The sequence below is a fragment of the Neofelis nebulosa genome, chromosome 15, assembly GCF_028018385.1.
Source record: "Neofelis nebulosa isolate mNeoNeb1 chromosome 15, mNeoNeb1.pri, whole genome shotgun sequence".
Taxonomy (NCBI): domain Eukaryota; kingdom Metazoa; phylum Chordata; class Mammalia; order Carnivora; family Felidae; genus Neofelis; species Neofelis nebulosa.
In genome coordinates, this window is record NC_080796.1 from 668,124 (window position 1) to 688,750 (window position 20,627).

The 20,627-nt window shown below is 41.1% G+C and overlaps 1 protein-coding gene across 1 annotated transcript in view; it reads right to left on the bottom strand.

The window, feature by feature from the left end:
• The window catches only part of LOC131495907 (ankyrin repeat domain-containing protein 26-like), a 395,531-nt gene that overhangs the window by 112,812 nt on the left and 262,092 nt on the right, over positions 1-20,627 (bottom strand). The window lies entirely within an intron of this gene.

Sequence of the window (20,627 nt, forward strand, 5' to 3'; positions counted from 1 at the left end):
ACGTGATTCAGTGAGATGAAATATGAGCCACATCCTAGGAGTCCCAGAAGAAGAAGAGTGAGAGAAAGGGGCAGAAGGTTTTTTTGGAACAACTTATAGCTGAGAGCTTCCCTCATCTGGGGAAGGAAACGGGCATCCAAGTCCTGGCGGCACAGAGAATTCCTTTCCAAATCAACAAACCCAGGTCAACACCACGACATGCCATAGCGAAACTGGAAAACTACAAAGATAAGGAGAGGATTCTGAAAGCAGTTAGGGACAAACGGGTCTTAATCGACAAGGGAAGACACGTAAGGCTAGCAGCAGGCCTGTCCAAAGAAACTTGGCAGGGCAGGAGGGAGGGGTAGGAAACGGTCAATGTGCTGAATGGGAACATCTGCGGCGAAGAATCCCTTCCCAGGCAAGGCTGACATTTAGAATAGAAAGAGAGAGAAAGGCTTTCCCAGACAAACAACACCTCATGGAGTTCATGACCACTAAACCAGCCCTGCGGGAGATCCTAACGGGCGACTCTGTGAGTGGAAAGCAGCAGAGACTACAAAGGACCAGAGGCCTCACCAAAAGCATGAAACCTTCAGATAACACAAGGACACTAAATCCATATCTTTAACTAATCACTCTGAATGTGAATGGACTCAATGCCCCAGTCAAAAGACACAGGGAATCAGAATGGGTAAAACACAAAACAAAACCAAACAACAAGATCCATCTATATGTTGTCAACAAGAAACTGATTTTAGACCCCAGGACACCTCCAGGTTCAAAGTGATGGTATGCGGAACCACCTATCATGCTACTAGAAGTCAAAAGAAAGCTGGAGTCGCCACACTTCCACCAGACAGACTAGATTTTAAACCAGAGACTGTAGTAACAGATTCAGAAGGGCATTGGGTCGTAATTAAGGGGTCTATCCATCAAGAGGAGCTAACAACTGCAAATGTTGATGGCCCCAAAGTGAAACGCCCACACGTATGAATCGATTACTCACAAACATGATTAAATGTATACATACAAATACCATGATTGTAGACGACTTTAAGACTCCACTCATGGCAAAAGGTGGATCGTCAAGGCAGAAAATCAGTAAGGAAACACTGATCCAATGTGTCACTGGACCAGATGTATTCAGATATACATAGATATGTATTGGCCTCATATATATACATTTATATACATGGGTATCAACACCGATATATTAAGATCTTTTCACCCAACAGCAGTAGAACGCACATTCTTCTTAAGTGCACATAGAACATTCTCCAATGTCTCCAAGTGACATCCTGGGTCACAAAACAGCCCTCCACAAATATAAAAGGACTGAGATCATACCTTGCATACTGTCAGATCACAACAACGAGCACTTGCTCATTCTTTCTCTCTCTCCCTCCCTTTCCAAGAGAAATGCAAACATTTCAAAAACATTTAGCTCAGCCCCTTCCAAGAAAGAGAAAAACAAGAATAATAAACCTTGTGGGGCAACGAGTCCTGGATGGAAACCACACACAGACAGTAGAATTCCATAACCAATATGTTGACAATGGAGTTGACAGAAAGTGATGTACTAAAAGAACAGACACTAAAGAAATCGTTTCTGCAAGGACAAATTAGGGTAGGGGTAAACCATTAAAAACGAGCCTGGTGCGGGGAACACATATGTGGCACAGTGAGTTCAGCATCCACCTTCAGCTCATGAGTCATGATCTCACGGTTTGTGGTTATCAGCCCCACTTTGAGCTCTGTGTTGACAGCTCGGAGCCTGCAGCCTGCTTTGGATTCTGTGTCTCTCTCTGTCTCTGCCCCTACCCCGCTTGCACTCTGTGTCTCTCTCTGTCTCAAAAATAAATAAACTTTGAAAAAATTTTGAAAATACCGTAAAAAGCACGGGGTGAGAAGAGGGAAAAAGGAAACAAAAACAAAAACAAAAACAAATGACCAATCAATCAGGCATGAGCTTAAGACAAAAAAGAAAAGGAAAAATGTGAGCCAAAGAAGGCAAGTGGAAACAACATACATTTTTCAACAGGTACATAAGTAGGATTGGGAATATACTATGAAAAATAGTCCCTTTTAAACCTTTTAAAAATATATGTCTTTATATATGTGTGATATATATATATATATATATATATATATATATATATATATATGTGTGTGTGTGTGTGTGTGTACGTTTAGGTGAACATAAATATGTATACATATAAGTGTGTATTTATATATGTGTAAATATATATGTGTATATATGTGTATATTATATATATCTCTACCTATAACTATCTATCTATATCTATCTATCTATCTATCTATCTATCTATCTATATCCATATCCATCTACCTATGTATCTGTCTATATAATATTTATGTAAAAGAGAGGCTTTGACTCACAGTATATCCCTAATAATACTGACTCTTATCACTCTACAGTTATCTGGTTATAAATACTGTAATAAAGAATTTAATTTTTTTCACTATAAATACATTGTTCAATTCCTGGCATCTTTCGCTTCCGAAAAGCTAGAAATTATTACTAGACTAACAAAAGAACAGAAAAAGAGAGGTTCCTAACACGTCAACATTCACTATGGAGAAAGAATTGGGAATGAGAATTCTAGGAAGAAATGGGAACCTTCAAAGGATGTAGGTAATGGGACACAGATGGGGTTAAACAAACAAAGGCTGAGGACTTTTTCTCTGCAATTCTAAGCTCACAATGGGAGGATACTAAAAATAGACTGTAACCTTCTTTCTTATGTAACTCCTGATTTCCTCAATAGAATTCATTTGCGTGTATACATGTTAAACACTAAAACGGAATATAAACTGAAGCCTGACTTTTTAAATTCACATATTTAATTGTGATATATCATGCGTATTTGGTTACTTTCCAAACTCCATTCTACGGAATTCCATTTCCCTACTCATTTGTTCACATTCAAAAACCATGACATTGCTTCTTCCAAGCAAGACTTTATTTTAGGAGCTCCAGGAGTCAAACCAGTGCGTTCCCTAACCTCCAGGAGCTTATCATGATTTAGGGGCTTTGAAATGAATACTGAAACAAATATCAGATGTCTGAAACTTTAAATTTTAGAATCTGACACAAGGACTAGGAGGAGATAGTGTTCAAAGCTAGAATGGGCAAGATTTCTGAAATTAGAAATTTGACACCTTGGCTATGAAGAGCCTCTGCCCATAGAGCTACTCTTTTCAGCAAAATACGTATTCTTCGGGGAGATGCACAATTTTAACTTACCCTTCATGGAGTTATTTCAAAACTACAGGGGAACACCTTTGTAAGGTAAATGTTGAGAAATAATGTAAACATCTAAATTTCTACATTTTCTAATATGATTTTATTCTAAATGGAGAACAAAGGATAGAGCCAAAGGAAAATGCTGTATCTCACCAAAATAAAACGTGCCCGGGGCGGGGGGCAACCTACAATAGATACTTGGACCCAATCAGGTTTCATTTAGGCATGAGTATTATCAGTCATGTTATGATCACAGTAAGAATCCTTATCCTTAAGCAAACGTCATATTGCCTCCATTGTGGGAAAGCTTTTCCCAATATAATTTGACGGTCATTATATATTTTCCAGCCCATTCATTTATCAGCCTCCACCTGTAGGATTTACCAAAGTACAACACAACAAAACAAAACATTCAACGCGTCATGTATCTGTAGAGTGGTTTGTCCTTGCTAACTTTCCATGACACACATAAAATGATGATACACAGGCTCCTCTTAAATTTTCAGAGTGAATAAGGGAGAAAACTCAATTCAGAGCAGGAAAGTGAGTTTCACGGGAGGGTACTTTACCTTGGTACCAAAATCTAAGTCTTCGCTAGATGAGGTAGACCATGAATCGTCAGGACCAGGTTTGTCAGAAAGCCTTTAGAGCAAAAAAATACAACAAAAACATGTTCATTCATTTAAAAACAAAATTTAAAAAAGTTAAGGGAAAGGTCACCTATCTGTTTATTCCACGAAGTTTCTTGGTATAATGAAAAGTTGGCCTCTGGTTTTGTCATTAAGTTTTATTTTAATTCCAGTAATAGAAACATCCAGAGTTATAGTAGTTTAAGTTGTACAATATAGTGATTCACCAACTCCATACTCACCCCGTGCTCATCATGACAAGGGCACTCCTTCATCCCCATCATCTCTTTCACCTTTCCCACCACTCACCTCCTCTCCACAACCATCCGTTTCTTCTCTGCAGTTAAGAGCCTATTTCTTGGTTTGTCTCCCCTTTTGTTTCCTCCCTTTGCTCGTTTGTTGTTTCTTAAGTGCTACATGAGTAAAATCATATGGTATTTGTCTTTCCCTGACTTTGCTTACCATACTACCCTCAGGCTCCATCCAGGTGATTGCAAATGGCAAGATTTCATTGTTTTATGATTAGGTAATATTACAGTGTGTGTGTGTGTGCATGTGTGTGTGCGTGTGTGTGTGTGTGTGTGTGTGTGTGTGTGTGTGTGGATATACATATACACACACACATACATTCATATAGGGCTTCTTCTTCGTTCACTCAGCTGTCAATGGACGCTTGCGCTGGCTGTTGGAAATAATGCCGCAATAAACACAGGAGTGCGTGTGTCCCGTGGAATTCATGTTTTTGTATTCTCTTGGGTAGTATCCAGTAGTGCAATTACTGGATCATAGGAGAGTTCTGTTTTTAATTTTTTGAGGAACCTGCATACTGTTTTCCACAGGGGCCGCACCCATTTGCATTTCCACCAACGGTGCAAGAGGTTTCCTTTGTCTCCACATCCTCGCGAACACTAGCTTCTTGTGTCTTGGAGTGTAGCCATTCTGACAGGTGTGACGTGGTATCTCGTTGTAGTTTGGGGGAGCATCTTTTCATGTGTCTGTTGACCATCTGTATGTTGTCGTTGGAAAAGGGTCTGGTTATGTGTACTGCTCATTTGTAAACTGGGCTTTTTTGGAGGGGGGTGATGTTGACATGTGTCAAGTTTTTAGACATTGTGGATACTAACCCTTTACTGGATTTGCCAAATATTTCCAAATTTGTTCTCCCATTCCAGAGGTTGCCTTTCAGGTTTGACTGTTTCCTTCACTGTGCAAAAGCTTCGTAGGTTGATATAGTCCCCAAACTTTATTCTTGCTTTATTTCCCTTGGCTCAAGAGACATAACTAGTAAAATGTGGCTACAGCCAAAGTTTGAGAAATGACGGCCTGTGTTCTCGTCAAGGATTTTTTTTTTTTTTATGGTTTCAAGTCTCACACTTAGGTCTTTAATTCATTTTGAGTTTATTTGTGGGTATGGTAGAGAAATTGGTCCAGGTTCATTCTTTGGCATGTGGCCTGTCCAGTTGTCCCCACACCATTTGGTGAAGAGACTGCCTTTTCCCCACTGGATAGTCTTTCCTGTTTGTGGAAGATGAACTGACCATACAGTGGTGGATTTATGTCTGGGTTTGCGGTCCTATTCCACTGAGCGATGAGGCTATTTTGTACGCCAGTACCCACCATACTGTTTGGAATACTACAGCTTTGGAATAGAACTTGAAAGCTGAGATTGCGATACCTCCAGGTTTCTTCGTTTTCAATATTGCTTTGGCCATTCAACGTCTTTTGTGGTTCTATACAACGTTTAGGATTGTTTGTCTAGCTCTGTGACAAATGCTGTTGGTATGTTGACAGGGATTGCATGACAACTGTCGATGGCTTTGGGTAGTGTAGACACTTTAAAAGTATGTATTCTTCCCATCTGTGAGCATCGGATGTCTTTCTCTTTCTTTCCGTCACCTTCAATTTCCTTCATCAGTGTTTTACGGTTTCCAGAGTACAGGTCTTTCACAATTTGGACCCTGTTTTAAAAAAAGCTTTCTGTTCTCTATTTGGCCTCGACCTCTCCTAACCTGTGAAATCTCCAGGAAAGACCCAGTCTCAGTTTCCAGAACCAAATATGACAGGCAGGGAATGCTCTGAAATGGTTGAAAATTAAATGTGTAAACGTTACCACAATGACGTCTCACCTCACATCTGTCAGAATGGCTCAGTTTCCACCCACAGGAAACAACAAGGGTGGCTCAGGGTGTGGAGAAAAAACAACCCTTGTGCACCGGTCATGGGATGTAAATTGGTATCGCCGCAGTGAAAGCCAGTATGGAGGGGCCTCAACAAATTAAAAACACAAATACCATAGGATCCAGTGATTCCACTACTGGGTATTTATTTACCCAAGGGAAATGGAAATACTAATTTGAAAAGATATACGCACCCCTATCTTTATTATAGCATTATTTACAATAGACAAGATATGGAAGCAACCCAAGTGTCCACCAATACATGAAGAGACCACACACACACACACACACACACACACATACACACACACACAATGAAATATTATGCAGCTCTAAATGAGAATGAGATCCTGCCATCTGCAACATCATGGATGTACCTAGATGGCATGAGGGTAAGTGAAATAAGTCAGACAGAGAAACACAAATCCTATATGATTTCACTTCTGTGCAGAATGTAAAAAGGGGAATAAATGAACAAACAGAGCAAAAGCAGAAACAGACCCATAAATGCAGAGATTTGACTCTTGCCAGAAGGGAGGGGAGGTGGGGGGATGGACAAAATGGGGGAAGGGGAGAGGGAAGTTCAGGGTTCCAGTTATAGAATGAATAAATCACAAGGCTCAAAAGTACAGCATAGGGAATCTAGTCAGTGGTATCCTAATAGCCTCATACATTGACAGATGGGAGCTATGCTTATGGCGATCACGGTGAAACTTCCAGAGTTGTTGCATCACATATTACATTGTGTGTCACGTAGACCTCCGTTTAAGTAAACGTATCAAAGTTTAGGTTTCTATGTTATGAGTGGTAGTACTAACTAGAGATTGACAGACTCAAAGTTCCCAAGGCCAACTTTGTTCCCACACTGGTCTTGCCTTATTTAGGTCCATAATAACTAGCAAGACACTCCAAGCCTTCAGGGGCATTCAGCTACCCAAGGAGGGAGATTGTGATCAAAATGGTCCCGGTAGTTGTGCCTCTATTTCTCTATACGCTGCCTGAATATTTTCTTCCCTATGAGCTCCCACTCCTACATCACTCTTCGGCACGGTTCTGTGGCATTCCCCAACCTTTCAATCTTTAGCCTATGAAGCCATACACTCCTACAACAAGGATGGGCTCCAATGACCGAGGGTAGGAACCATGTCCTGCTCCTGGAGAACAAGCGAATTGGGAGTCTCACTCATCCACACAGTCACCTCAACATAGGCATGTTATCACCGATCCAGATGAAGCTCCCTTAGTGATTTGACAAGTCAGACCTACCCCTGCCCAGCCCTACAAGTACATGGGAAGGGCATCACAGATTTAGGAAAAGAGGTGGAGTGAGGAGACAGCTTGCCTTGGGCCATACATCTCTGATGTTCGGAATCTCCACCCCCACCCCCAATTCCTTGAGAGGATCTAAGCTATCCTCCCTCAGTTGGGGTGGAAGTAGGGGATATCATATTTCTATCTGCTGTAAACAGACTCTGCCCAGAAGCTCAAATGATTTTTAATCTCTCTCATCAGAAAATCTGAGGTATGCTCGCACCTTCAATGAAACCAACACACACAAAAGCAGAAACCTGGTCACGACCCTCTTGAACTCTCTATTTGAATATGTCTTTCTAAACAACTCCCCTAATCCTGGGTCCTTCATTCCTGTCATTCACCTTTATCTCACTTGGCATAACCCCCCATATTCTGACATCTTTTCTCAAACTCGTATTCCTAACCAACTCAGTGTTGTTCTCCTTGAAACCTGGTCTCCTCTGCTAATTCGATTCTTACCCTCCTTCATTGTATTCATTAGACCCACTCCCCAGGCTTCTATTATTAAAACAGTTGCCTGCAAGATCAAGACAAAAAAAGAAGGAAGAAAGGAAAGAAAGAAAGAAAGAAAGAAAGAAAGAAAGAAAGAAAGAAAGAAAGAAAACCAGAATTTAAGTCGCATTTCTGTCACTTATCATATCCCAATAGGTCACTTCAATCTCTTTTGAGTTTCAAATTCTCCAGGGAAACAACCATTGGGCAAGGAGGTTAAACATAGGTTGACACACCAGAGGGTGTTTTGAAGAATTAATCTCTGAGGATCCCTACATCTGGAGACTCTAAGTGCTTTTGATTTGGCCTCTGGAAAAATGGAGAGTCCTTTGCTGGAAGAAGTGGGGAAATTATTGGAAAAAAAAAAAGAAGAAGAAATACCAAGGAAAAAAGAGAAGAAAGTCAAAAGGCAAAAACACAGTACAAAAAGTCATTGGAAAAAAAACACAACAACTCCAAAAAAACCGAAAAGCTTCCTAGAACTAGACAAGGATACTAGCCCAAAGGGAAACCAGCCTGGGAACTTAGGCAACAGAGAATCAAATAGCAATATCCTCGAAATAGAGAGTGAGTTTAATTAATGTAACATGGTCTACAACTAGATATCCTTCCCTTACAGAAAACTCATTTGTCTCAAGAAGAGGGGATATCACTACATCTAAGGAGTTGCCTGACGACATCTTGCTTTTTATGTAAAAGCCTTGACACCATGGCCATAGCTGACATCCACCCTAAAATCTCGGATGGTAAAAACAAGGGACTAGTTACCACTGCACTAATGACTTTTGTTGGCACTAGTGGTCAAATATATGAGGCCAAATGCTTGGACTAACCTGGGTTCTTAAGCAAACCCTAAACTAGTGTTCCGACATCATTACCTTTGACATTCTGAGTTGATCTGCCCTAGGATCTGTATCTTCATCTCAGTGCTGCTGAGGAACCAGGGAATGGATGTGGAAGCTTCACGGGCTGATGGGCAAAGCCCCTCAGCAACCCGTGAACTATGGAATCATGGTCGAGTCATCAACCTCCCTGAACCACAGTTGACAAAGTAATAAAATGTAGGCTACAATAGCACAGCTACTTGGCAAAGCTATACAATGACTATATAACGGAACAGATGTTGCCCATAGGATATAGTGTCTGGTCCCGTGTAGAACACGCAACAACTGCTTTTGTTCTCTGCGTTCCCTTAGGAGACACATAATTTTCAGTTCATTCATTCCCTTTCCTTTCCTTTCATTATCCGTTTCATTTCATTTCATTCCTTTATACTTTGAGAGTGAGTGCCCACAGAAATCGGGAAAGATATCCCAAGGAGGCTGTCAGCGCAAAACCCGACGCGGGGCTTGAACTCACAAACCTCAGTTGAAATCAAGAGTCACACCCTTAACCGACTGAGCCACCCGGGTGCCCCAGCAAATGTCATTTTTACAAATCCATAAAAATCCTACCTGGCTCTAGAATCTACCTCAGCATTCTTATCTGCTCCTAAAGAAGAAAGCAAAATACATGTTAAATCGACAATCGATAAATAGAGGAAAATTACAAGTGTACTGCTTATGATTTGTCAAAAAGTATTGCTTTCGGACCACACCTGGAAACCACACTACACTGAATGGTAATTATACCATTCGTAGGCTTAAAGCACTAAGAAATCTTACTTTCTCCTCTATATTGACCAAAACCAAGAATGGGTTTTATCAGAATTTGACACCTACAGGGGAACTGATGTTTACAATGGCCATCGCTGACCGACACTGTGACACTGGAGGAAACGGGTATCGTTCGGAGAATGATTATCATGAGCTGACAATGTCAGACTGAAGCTAGCATGATTTTTCTGGACTTCCACTACCAGAGGAATTGAAAGAGAATATCTTTATTTTGCTGTAACACGGCAGAACTTCCCCAGCTCTTCAGCAGACACTCTTCAGTTTTAGGAGGAAACACCCCCTCACAACGTGTGCTCTATAGCGATTGTACTTGGCAGCGTGGCCAAACAATAGCAAACAGACTCTCCCTGGCCTTATTTCCAATGGCAAGGTAAGAAGGAAAGATTTGGCATTCCACTTTGATATAGTTCTAACCTCTTGAGGCTGTCTCCTTCCATTGCTAGAGAGTCTATCTAGACCCGCCGCACATCACAGAGGAGGATGATCCCAATGTGAGTGCTCTGTAGTGGTTCATGAGGTCATTTTTCTCAACCCTCCCCATTAGGTGACACACAGCTAGAGAAATCATACTTTTCGTCATGGAAGGCAGAGGTCATCAGATCCTCTACTGATGAGCAACTAAACAAAACAAAGGGCAAAGAATATCTTGAATGCCTACATTCAATTACCAGGATATTTTCACTTTCTAAACATTCAAAGACATCCACTCTATGATTCTAACTATATGACACCTGGAAAGAGCAAGGCTATGGAGCTAAGGGTTGGGGTGAATGTAGGGAGAAACGGGCACAGCACAGAGGACTTTTAAGGCAGTGGAACTCTTTCACACGATACCACAAAGGTGGATTCACATCATTACACATTTGTTAAGACTCATAGAACGTATGACACCAAGGCTGAACACTAATGCAAATTAGAGACTTGGCCTCCAAATGAAGAGTTCGTGTCCATAGAAAATGCACCACTGTTGTCAGGGTGCCTGGGTGGCTCAGTCGGTTCAGCGTCCAACTCTGGATCTGAGCTCAGGTCATGATCTCACAGTTCATGGGATCAAGTCCTGCATCAGGCTCTGGGCTGACAGCACAGGATTCTTTCCCCCCTCTCCCTCTGCCCCTTGGCTGCTCACACGCATGCAAGCTCTCTCACTCAAAACTAAACCAAGGAACTGAAAAAAAATTCCTACTAAAAATGGACCACTGTCGTGCAAGATGTTAACAACAGGGGAGGCTAGGCGTGTACGGGAGCATGGTATGGTATATGCAGACTCTCTGTACTTCCTATTATATTTTGCTGTGAACTTAAAACTGATGTAAAACATCAGGCTTATTAAATGTATGAAACAACAAAAACAACAAAATATGGTTTCCATTGAAGCTACTCTTAGCATATACCAACTCATGATACAGTCACCTTGAACATTAAAATAGAGATCAAAGTAACACAATAGGGGTACTGTCTCCCATTTGGAAGTGTATGAAAATGCATACACAAAACACAAAAATACAACGGTTATTTGTATACTTAGGCAACAAAACAATTGATGAATATGATCCAAAATCTTATACCTATAAACAGGGGTTCAGCACCATAGGAATCAAACCTGGGTTTTCCATATAATTACGAGATTTTCATTCTAATTTTAAATCAAAAATCATTATGTTGATCATACGTAAGAATCATAATGAAAGGTTAATCACATAAAAAAAGATTATAATGACCTCATATTGCCCTAGTAATTTTTATACAAATACCTACTTCATATGGATGATGAAACTGAAACCAGTACCATGGTAGCCATCATGCTCCATGCTAGCAAAACAAAATTTGAAGACACCACCAAAAATGACGTCAGGGCTATAATTCCTATGCAGAACAGATTTCATCCAGCAGGCCAAAGATGGCTACCCTCACAACATCCTACTTGAATGACTGGCCCTTGGTTGTTCCCTGGGATCTTGGATTTCAGGAGGGTTCCCACCATTCCCTAGCTGGTTAAGAGTGGTTCACTGTGCCTAAGTGCTGGTACAAGCAATGTCCTTAAGGCTGTACACTTGATTTCCTTGGTGGAAACCTGGAATTTGGGGACATGCTAAGGAGAAGATGCCTATGTGATTAGCATTTGATGAAAACCTCGGGCACTGAGTATCCATAAGCCTCGTACTGGCAGACAACATTTCACTTGTGCTGTCCTAATTTCATGCTGGAGGAATTTAGCACATCCTGCTAACTCCATAGAGAAAGGATTCCTGGAAGCCTGCGCTTGCTTTCCTCTGGCCTTCACCCCATACACCATTGCTCGGTGCTCATTGGCCTTTCTAGCCTGTCCCCATACCAAGCCACACGCATGACTACAACTATATGCTGAGTCCTGTGAGCTCTTCTAGTGAATAATCAAATCTGGGTGTCATTGGGATGCCTCTAACACAACTGCATTATATGAAATTTTATTATTTCGGTTGATGTCTTTCACGTGGTTACAGTCAGAAGGTTATGTCACAGAATACCTTTCCTGGAATCTCTTTTCTTGGTATTTGCCTTGAAAATTCCTACATCCCTATTTATCCATTTGAAGAAAGGTTTAAAAGGAATAGATGAAATCATGATGTCAGAAAGTGTGAAACAAGCAACAATCTTATTTTACTCTGAAAAAAAAACAAACAGAGAGAGAGAGCAAATCCTGGTGATTGCCCCTATGTTCTACCATATAAAAGTTCTCTGAAATATGAAAAATCAGTTAATTTTCTCCAACTACCTAGGACTTAGTTCATTTTTCTGGCAGGTAGGAATCAAAGAAGTAACAGGGATCATTCTACAACAATCAGAACTGTCAGACAGAATATGAAAACATACTACTGATTATAGTGTTCTTTTGTTTCTTTCCCTTATGTTCCTAGAACATTAAAAATATAGTTCACCTATTAAAGGCAGTTATTGCCAAAATAATCAAAAGCCACAAATACGGCATCCAAAATGTCAGATGAGTTATCTTGATGTCTCCCTATCTGACCCTCCTTCCAATTCTCTTATTTTGCCCTAAATGATACTACCGTATGAAGTACCCCCATTTTATAAAGCATTAACGTATATACATTTATCATTGACTACAAATGCTTATGTTCACCCATGGTAGTTAGGACATAACTCTGCATCATCAGCTAGGTCAGTCCTTAATGTCTTGCCAACAGTGAGGATCACAGTAAGAGTGGGAACATTTGGGGATACCACTCTGGCAAATTCTGGTACGAGAAGCTCACCTGATAGTGTTGCTGCATTTTAAATAGTCTGCTCTTCCCTTTAAAGAACTAGTGTATTTTACCACCTTCCAGTAGAAACACAATACACACCGGCTTACTTTCCTTCATTTACTCCCTGTAGTCTCCGCCATTCACATCATTCCCTGTTTGGCTCGTCTCTTCTTTCCTGAGGTTCCTTAGGCCTTCCAGTGTCTTGAAAGGGAACTAGTCATTTAGCTCCTTTGGTGGCACTCTCAATTTAATCTGTTGCTGACACCACATACGATATGCAACTTATCTCCTTTTCACATCTCTTTCTCTTTCCTATGCACTTAACAGGCCGTTTTCTTTAGATATTAGAATATATCAGTATTCCTGTTTTCAATCAACATTCTGTCAAATGACCTTTGAATAAAATACAGTGCTTACCTTCTACTTGTCCATTTAATATACTTTGCCCTTTCTGATCCACAGCTCCAGAGACATGAGGAACATATTTGTTGGTCTTCTCAGACATACTCTGTTAAAAGTAGCATCAGTAATGAGTTGCGTGAAGACTTCCTAATCCTTTTCCAAGAAAATATCTGCATTTATGACTTTAATAACAATCAGACTTACAAATAAGAAAACCGTATTGAACACCAAAACATTTAAATACAAAACCTCATATATGCTCTCTTGATTCAGCGTCCCTTTGAATCTTCATTTGGCTATTGACTCTCTAAACGGATCATGGAAGGCCAGAATAAATACTTTCAAAGGCAGAAGCCTGGCTTGTATGCAGATTTCAAAAAGGAACTAACAAAACCCCTTCCTTTGCATTCCTGACCAAAATGAAAGGACATTTGAAATAAGTTTTGAAACAGAATCTTTAAAAGTGTACTTGCTATAAAGGAAAACTGCTTCTAATAAAATGGCAGACATTTGTTTCAGTGTCAATTCATACCTCACATGATCAGAAACTTTGGAGTATATCATGTTGTGTATCAACAAAACACTGTCGAAGCTGCTGCTTCGTTTAGGTAAACACAGGCTTGACCTTTTTCTTGACGAAAGAAGGGTTGGATCGAACGGCAAGGTTGGAAGAGAAACTTTTCTTAAAATTGTGATGAACTAGTAGCAGAAACAATGTAGATATAGGTATGGAACTCTTCAGAATGTGTAGTAAGCATTCAAACGGCAAGTATAAGAACATGTATGTCTCAGTCACCTAAAATGTGTCAAGCACTCATTTCACTATGCACATTTTCTTTTTTACACACAACAATAATAATAATGATTATGATGATGGAGTGAGCCTTCCTACAGCTTGGTCACTCTAAGGCGTTGGAGTAAAATGATGATCCGTGGTCCTCTCTGTCCAGAATGTCCCTCGCCACGGTCTACACGACTGGGCCTTCTCATCTTTCACTTGGCACCTTTTGCCACTCTCAGATCTTTTCTGGCTACCAAAATTCCCACTCCCACTCTCATCCTCATCCTCACTACAAACGCCCCCAATATTCTCTCAACTAACATTGTCCATTTCCTATCGATGAAGCCTTTATTGTGACTTCTAACAGACTGCTGTTGACTTACTTTTCTGCTCCGACCACAACAACCTAAACCCTCCACTTGTACACTCAGCAGCTAACTGCTTGGTACGTACTCAGTATACAAGGACCAATTAATTAAGGTCAAAACATTTACACTAATCTCACTGAGAAGATCTCAAAAGTACCCAATCACTATACCGTTGGCCCTTGAACAAAGCAAGGGTTACGGGCTCTGATGGCCATGCCCTCGACAATCCACAAATATCTTTTGAAACCTCAAAACCAAATCAAAAAAAACAAAAATTCCTACTGAATTTCCTACTTTAAAAGCAATCACACTTAAAAATCAAAAAGTATATATGTATTGAAAACCAGAACGTTAAAGCAGAATCGCTTGTATATGCTCTCTAGGTCTAATCTACCTTTTCGGCCTAATTTGGCCATTGACTCTGTAAACTGAGCGTGGGAGGTCAGGGTTAGGATAACGGAATGCTGAGCTTACCAACAATATACACAGTCGATTAATGCATGTTTTCCCTGTTATATGTATTACATACTGTATTTTTACACTATAAACTGAAGGAAAGGTTACTAAGAAAATCGTAAGGAAGGGGTGCTGGGTGGCACTGTCGGTTCAGGGTCAGGCTCTTGACTTTGGCTCAAGTCATGATCTATACTTCCTGAGTTGAACGCTGACAGTGTGGAGCCTGATGAAAATTCTCTCTCTGTCCCCACTTCCCTACTCACGTGCTCTGTCCTCTCTCACTCTCCCAAAATGAATAATTAAAAAAAAAAACAAGATGAAAAAGAAAATCATAAGGAAGAGAAAATATGTTTACAGGATGGTACTGTATTTATTGAAAAAAATCTGTATGTATGTGGACTCCCACATTCCAAACGCATCTTGTTCAAGGGTCAAATGTATACCTTTATGATGTCATCGCTAAGAGCTTACGGGAACTTATTATAGCCCCAAATGAGAACATCAGAAACCCATTCTAACTTTCCATTCTTTTCTGGACACAAGGGCCATTTTATTGGCCTTCGAACATCTTCCCATCGAAAACAAGTATTCTTTGGGGGGCCTGGGTGACTTAGTCGATTAGGCAGCCAACTTTGAAATTGCGAAAAGCAAAGCAAAAGGTGGAGGGGGGAGTTAAGATGGCAGGGGAGGGGATCAGAATTCCCCTTGTCCCTCAAACACAGCAGTATTGAGGTCACAACACTTGGAATACCAGGAATACAGGCTGCAGAGGGACAGAAAAATCTCCACAGGTGCAGAGTGACAGCTTGGCGGGACAGAAGGGTGTGTATGAGAATTGGGAGAAATAAAATGGGCAGCACAGGCATGGAGTGGGGGAAGGCCTTTGGTGGAGAAACGAAAGGAAGGCAGAGACAGAGAGAGGCTGTGGGACGTGCATTTGGATATGAGAAAGCCTGTCCGGACCACAGACCAAGGAGAGGTCCAGAGAGCCAGTTTCTACTTTGGAAAACAGCCTTAGAGGGTAAAAAACAGAATTTTCAAGGCGGCCACACTTTCTCTCGACCAGAGCTACCACCTCCCATGCCTGGTGGGGAGGGAGCCGCCCCTAGGCTTGGTAGCAATCTCAGGGCTACACTGGGAGAGAACACCTTGAGTATGGTGGAAAAGGGGAGGTATTGCCCTGCCCAAGGGAAAAAGACCATGCAGGCACGAGCCAGAGGCCCTCTGTCCAGTGGGCAGAGTGGCGCAACTCCACTACCAGGTCCGAGCAAAGCGGGATCCTACAGGGTTTTGAATCCCAGCTCAGTGCTCGGGTGGCACAGGGGACTGTGCAGCAAGGCAAGCCAGCTCCCCAGGCTATTCCGTGAGGATAGCCTAAACAGTGAGTTTTGAGACACCTCGTGTGGGCAGGATAGATGGGGTGTCGCCATGTCTCTCCCCATGACCAACATCGTGGGGCTTCAGGGAATGGACAGTGAGCCTCAGTGAAGGCAGGCCCATTACACCAAACCCTGACACTCTGTGCCTCGTAACTGCTTCTCTATAGGAGTGAGACTGACACTGATGGGACCAGACAGCCCCTGCTCTAGACCAGCACAGCCACCGGTCCCAGGCACCAATAGACAACTCTCCTCCGGTTTTCTATCTTAGTTTGTTTGTTTGTTTGTTTGTTTGTTTGTTTTCATTTGAGTTATTATTCTTTTGTCTTTCCTTTTCTTTTTTAATGTTTATTTCTTTATTTTGAGAGAGAGAGAGTGAGTGATCAAGCAGAAGAGATGCAGAGAGAGGGAGAGAGAGAGAATCCGAGCAGGATCCATGCTCTCACTGCAGAACCTGTTGGGGGTTTCGAACCCACCCACAGTGACAACATGACGTGAGCCAAATTCAAGAGTCAGACGCTTCACCTACTGAGCCACCCAGGCGCCCATCTTTTCTTTCCTTTGCTTTCCCTTTCTTCTCTTTTCCCTTTTTTCTCTTTCTACTCTCCTCTTTCCCCTTCTCCCTTTGGAAACAGCCTAGTAGTGTCGAGTTGATGTGGGTCCAAGCTAATTATATATCTACATTTATCTATATATCTTAATATATACCTATATATCTATACATAGATGTATAGAGATATACCTATATATTTTTTTCCTTTGTTCCTCTGTTCTGGTTCTTTGGTTGTTTGATTGTACATTTTCTCTATACTTTTCTAGATCTCCTTCTTCATTTTCCTCCCTCTCTTTCTGGATTAAGCCCTATAGCTCCTTTGAGTCACTTCCTGGTCTTTTTTTCAACTCCAGTCATTTCTCTTTTTGTTTGGGCTAAGGATTCTTCCCCACCTTCTTCCCCTTTTTTCCAGGATTACTTCAACAAACAAATCAAAGCACACCTGGTGGAAGGCCCAAACCGCCACTCCAAGTAGCGAGGACAGCAGCCAAAGACGCACCCAAAGAGTGCACACAACACACTCAAAAAAAATTTGTTCAACTGCCAGGCCCTGGACAGTGTAGGGGCTCTTTTTATTACAGTAGTACTCGCAGGTGTGGGACACAGAACAAGCGATTAACACACATAAAGGGCAGGAATCTAGCCAAAACGACGAAATCGGAGAATTCCCCTCAAAAAAAATTCCGGGAAGAAAGGACAGCCAGAGAAGGGCGCAAAAGAGACAGAAACCATATATGTGAGCACAGTTTTGGAATGACACTCATAAGACGCATAGTTGCGCTTGAAACCACGCATAGAAGACAGCAGACAATCTACTGCTTCAGAGATCAAGGACCTAAGGAATCGTCACGATGAACGCTGAACATGAAATGGTGTAAAGGAGATACAAAGTAAACTAGATGCAGTGACAGCAAGGACGGGAGAAGCAGCAGACAGAATCGGTGAAACAGAAGATACAATTGTGGACAAAGATGAAGCAGGGAAAGGAAAGGAAGGAAATGACTAGATCACGAGGCAGGTACTAGAGACCTACGTGATTCAGTGAGATGAAATATGAGCCACATCCTAGGAGTCCCAGAAGAAGAAGAGTGAGAGAAAGGGGCAGAAGGTTTTTTTGGAACAACTTATAGCTGAGAGCTTCCCTCATCTGGGGAAGGAAACGGGCATCCAAGTCCTGGCGGCACAGAGAATTCCTTTCCAAATCAACAAACCCAGGTCAACACCACGACATGCCATAGCGAAACTGGAAAACTACAAAGATAAGGAGAGGATTCTGAAAGCAGTTAGGGACAAACGGGTCTTAATCGACAAGGGAAGACACGTAAGGCTAGCAGCAGGCCTGTCCAAAGAAACTTGGCAGGGCAGGAGGGAGGGGTAGGAAACGGTCAATGTGCTGAATGGGAACATCTGCGGCGAAGAATCCCTTCCCAGGCAAGGCTGACATTTAGAATAGAAAGAGAGAGAAAGGCTTTCCCAGACAAACAACACCTCATGGAGTTCATGACCACTAAACCAGCCCTGCGGGAGATCCTAACGGGCGACTCTGTGAGTGGAAAGCAGCAGAGACTACAAAGGACCAGAGGCCTCACCAAAAGCATGAAACCTTCAGATAACACAAGGACACTAAATCCATATCTTTAACTAATCACTCTGAATGTGAATGGACTCAATGCCCCAGTCAAAAGACACAGGGAATCAGAATGGGTAAAACACAAAACAAAACCAAACAACAAGATCCATCTATATGTTGTCAACAAGAAACTGATTTTAGACCCCAGGACACCTCCAGGTTCAAAGTGAAGGTATGCGGAACCACCTATCATGCTACTAGAAGTCAAAAGAAAGCTGGAGTCGCCACACTTCCACCAGACAGACTAGATTTTAAACCAGAGACTGTAGTAACAGATTCAGAAGGGCATTGGGTCGTAATTAAGGGGTCTATCCATCAAGAGGAGCTAACAACTGCAAATGTTGATGGCCCCAAAGTGAAACGCCCACACGTATGAATCGATTACTCACAAACATGATTAAATGTATACATACAAATACCATGATTGTAGACGACTTTAAGACTCCACTCATGGCAAAAGGTGGATCGTCAAGGCAGAAAATCAGTAAGGAAACACTGATCCAATGTGTCACTGGACCAGATGTATTCAGATATACATAGATCTGTATTGGCCTCATATATATACATTTATATACATGGGTATCAACACCGATATATTAAGATCTTTTCACCCAACAGCAGTAGAACGCACATTCTTCTTAAGTGCACATAGAACATTCTCCAATGTCTCCAAGTGACATCCTGGGTCACAAAACAGCCCTCCACAAATATAAAAGGACTGAGATCATACCTTGCATACTGTCAGATCACAACAACGAGCACTTGCTCATTCTTTCTCTCTCTCCCTCCCTTTCCAAGAGAAATGCAAACATTTCAAAAACATTTAGCTCAGCCCCTTCCAAGAAAGAGAAAAACAAGAATAATAAACCTTGTGGGGCAACGAGTCCTGGATGGAAACCACACACAGACAGTAGAATTCCATAACCAATATGTTGACAATGGAGTTGACAGAAAGTGATGTACTAAAAGAACAGACACTAAAGAAATCGTTTCTGCAAGGACAAATTAGGGTAGGGGTAAACCATTAAAAACGAGCCTGGTGCGGGGAACACATATGTGGCACAGTGAGTTCAGCATCCACCTTCAGCTCATGAGTCATGATCTCACGGTTTGTGGTTATCAGCCCCACTTTGAGCTCTGTGTTGACAGCTCGGAGCCTGCAGCCTGCTTTGGATTCTGTGTCTCTCTCTGTCTCTGCCCCTACCCCGCTTGCACTCTGTGTCTCTCTCTGTCTCAAAAATAAATAAACTTTGAAAAAATTTTGAAAATACCGTAAAAAGCACGGGGTGAGAAGAGGGAAAAAGGAAACAAAAACAAAAACAAAAACAAATGACCAATCAATCAAGCATGAGCTTAAGACAAAAAAGAAAAGGAAAAATGTGAGCCAAAGAAGGCAAGTGGAAACAACATACATTTTTCAACAGGTACATAAGTAGGATTGGGAATATACTATGAAAAATAGTCCCTTTTAAACCTTTTAAAAATATATGTCTTTATATATGTGTGATATATATATATATATATATATATATATATATATATATGTGTGTGTGTGTGTGTGTACGTTTAGGTGAACATAAATATGTATACATATAAGTGTGTATTTATATATGTGTAAATATATATGTGTATATATGTGTATATTATATATATCTCTACCTATAACTATCTATCTATATCTATCTATCTATCTATCTATCTATCTATCTATATCCATATCCATCTACCTATGTATCTGTCTATATAATATTTATGTAAAAGAGAGGCTTTGACTCACAGTATATCCCTAATAATACTGACTCTTATCACTCTACAGTTATCTGGTTATAAATACTGTAATAAAGAATTTAATTTTTTTCACTATAAATACATTGTTCAATTCCTGGCATCTTTCGCTTCCGAAAAGCTAGAAATTATTACTAGACTAACAAAAGAACAGACAAAGAGAGGTTCCTAACACGTCAACATTCACTATGGAGAAAGAATTGGGAATGAGAATTCTAGGAAGAAATGGGAACCTTCAAAGGATGTAGGTAATGGGACACAGATGGGGTTAAACAAACAAAGGCTGAGGACTTTTTCTCTGCAATTCTAAGCTCACAATGGGAGGATACTAAAAATAGACTGTAACCTTCTTTCTTATGTAACTCCTGATTTCCTCAATAGAATTCATTTGCGTGTATACATGTTAAACACTAAAACGGAATATAAACTGAAGCCTGACTTTTTAACTTCACATATTTAATTGTGATATATCATGCGTATTTGGTTACTT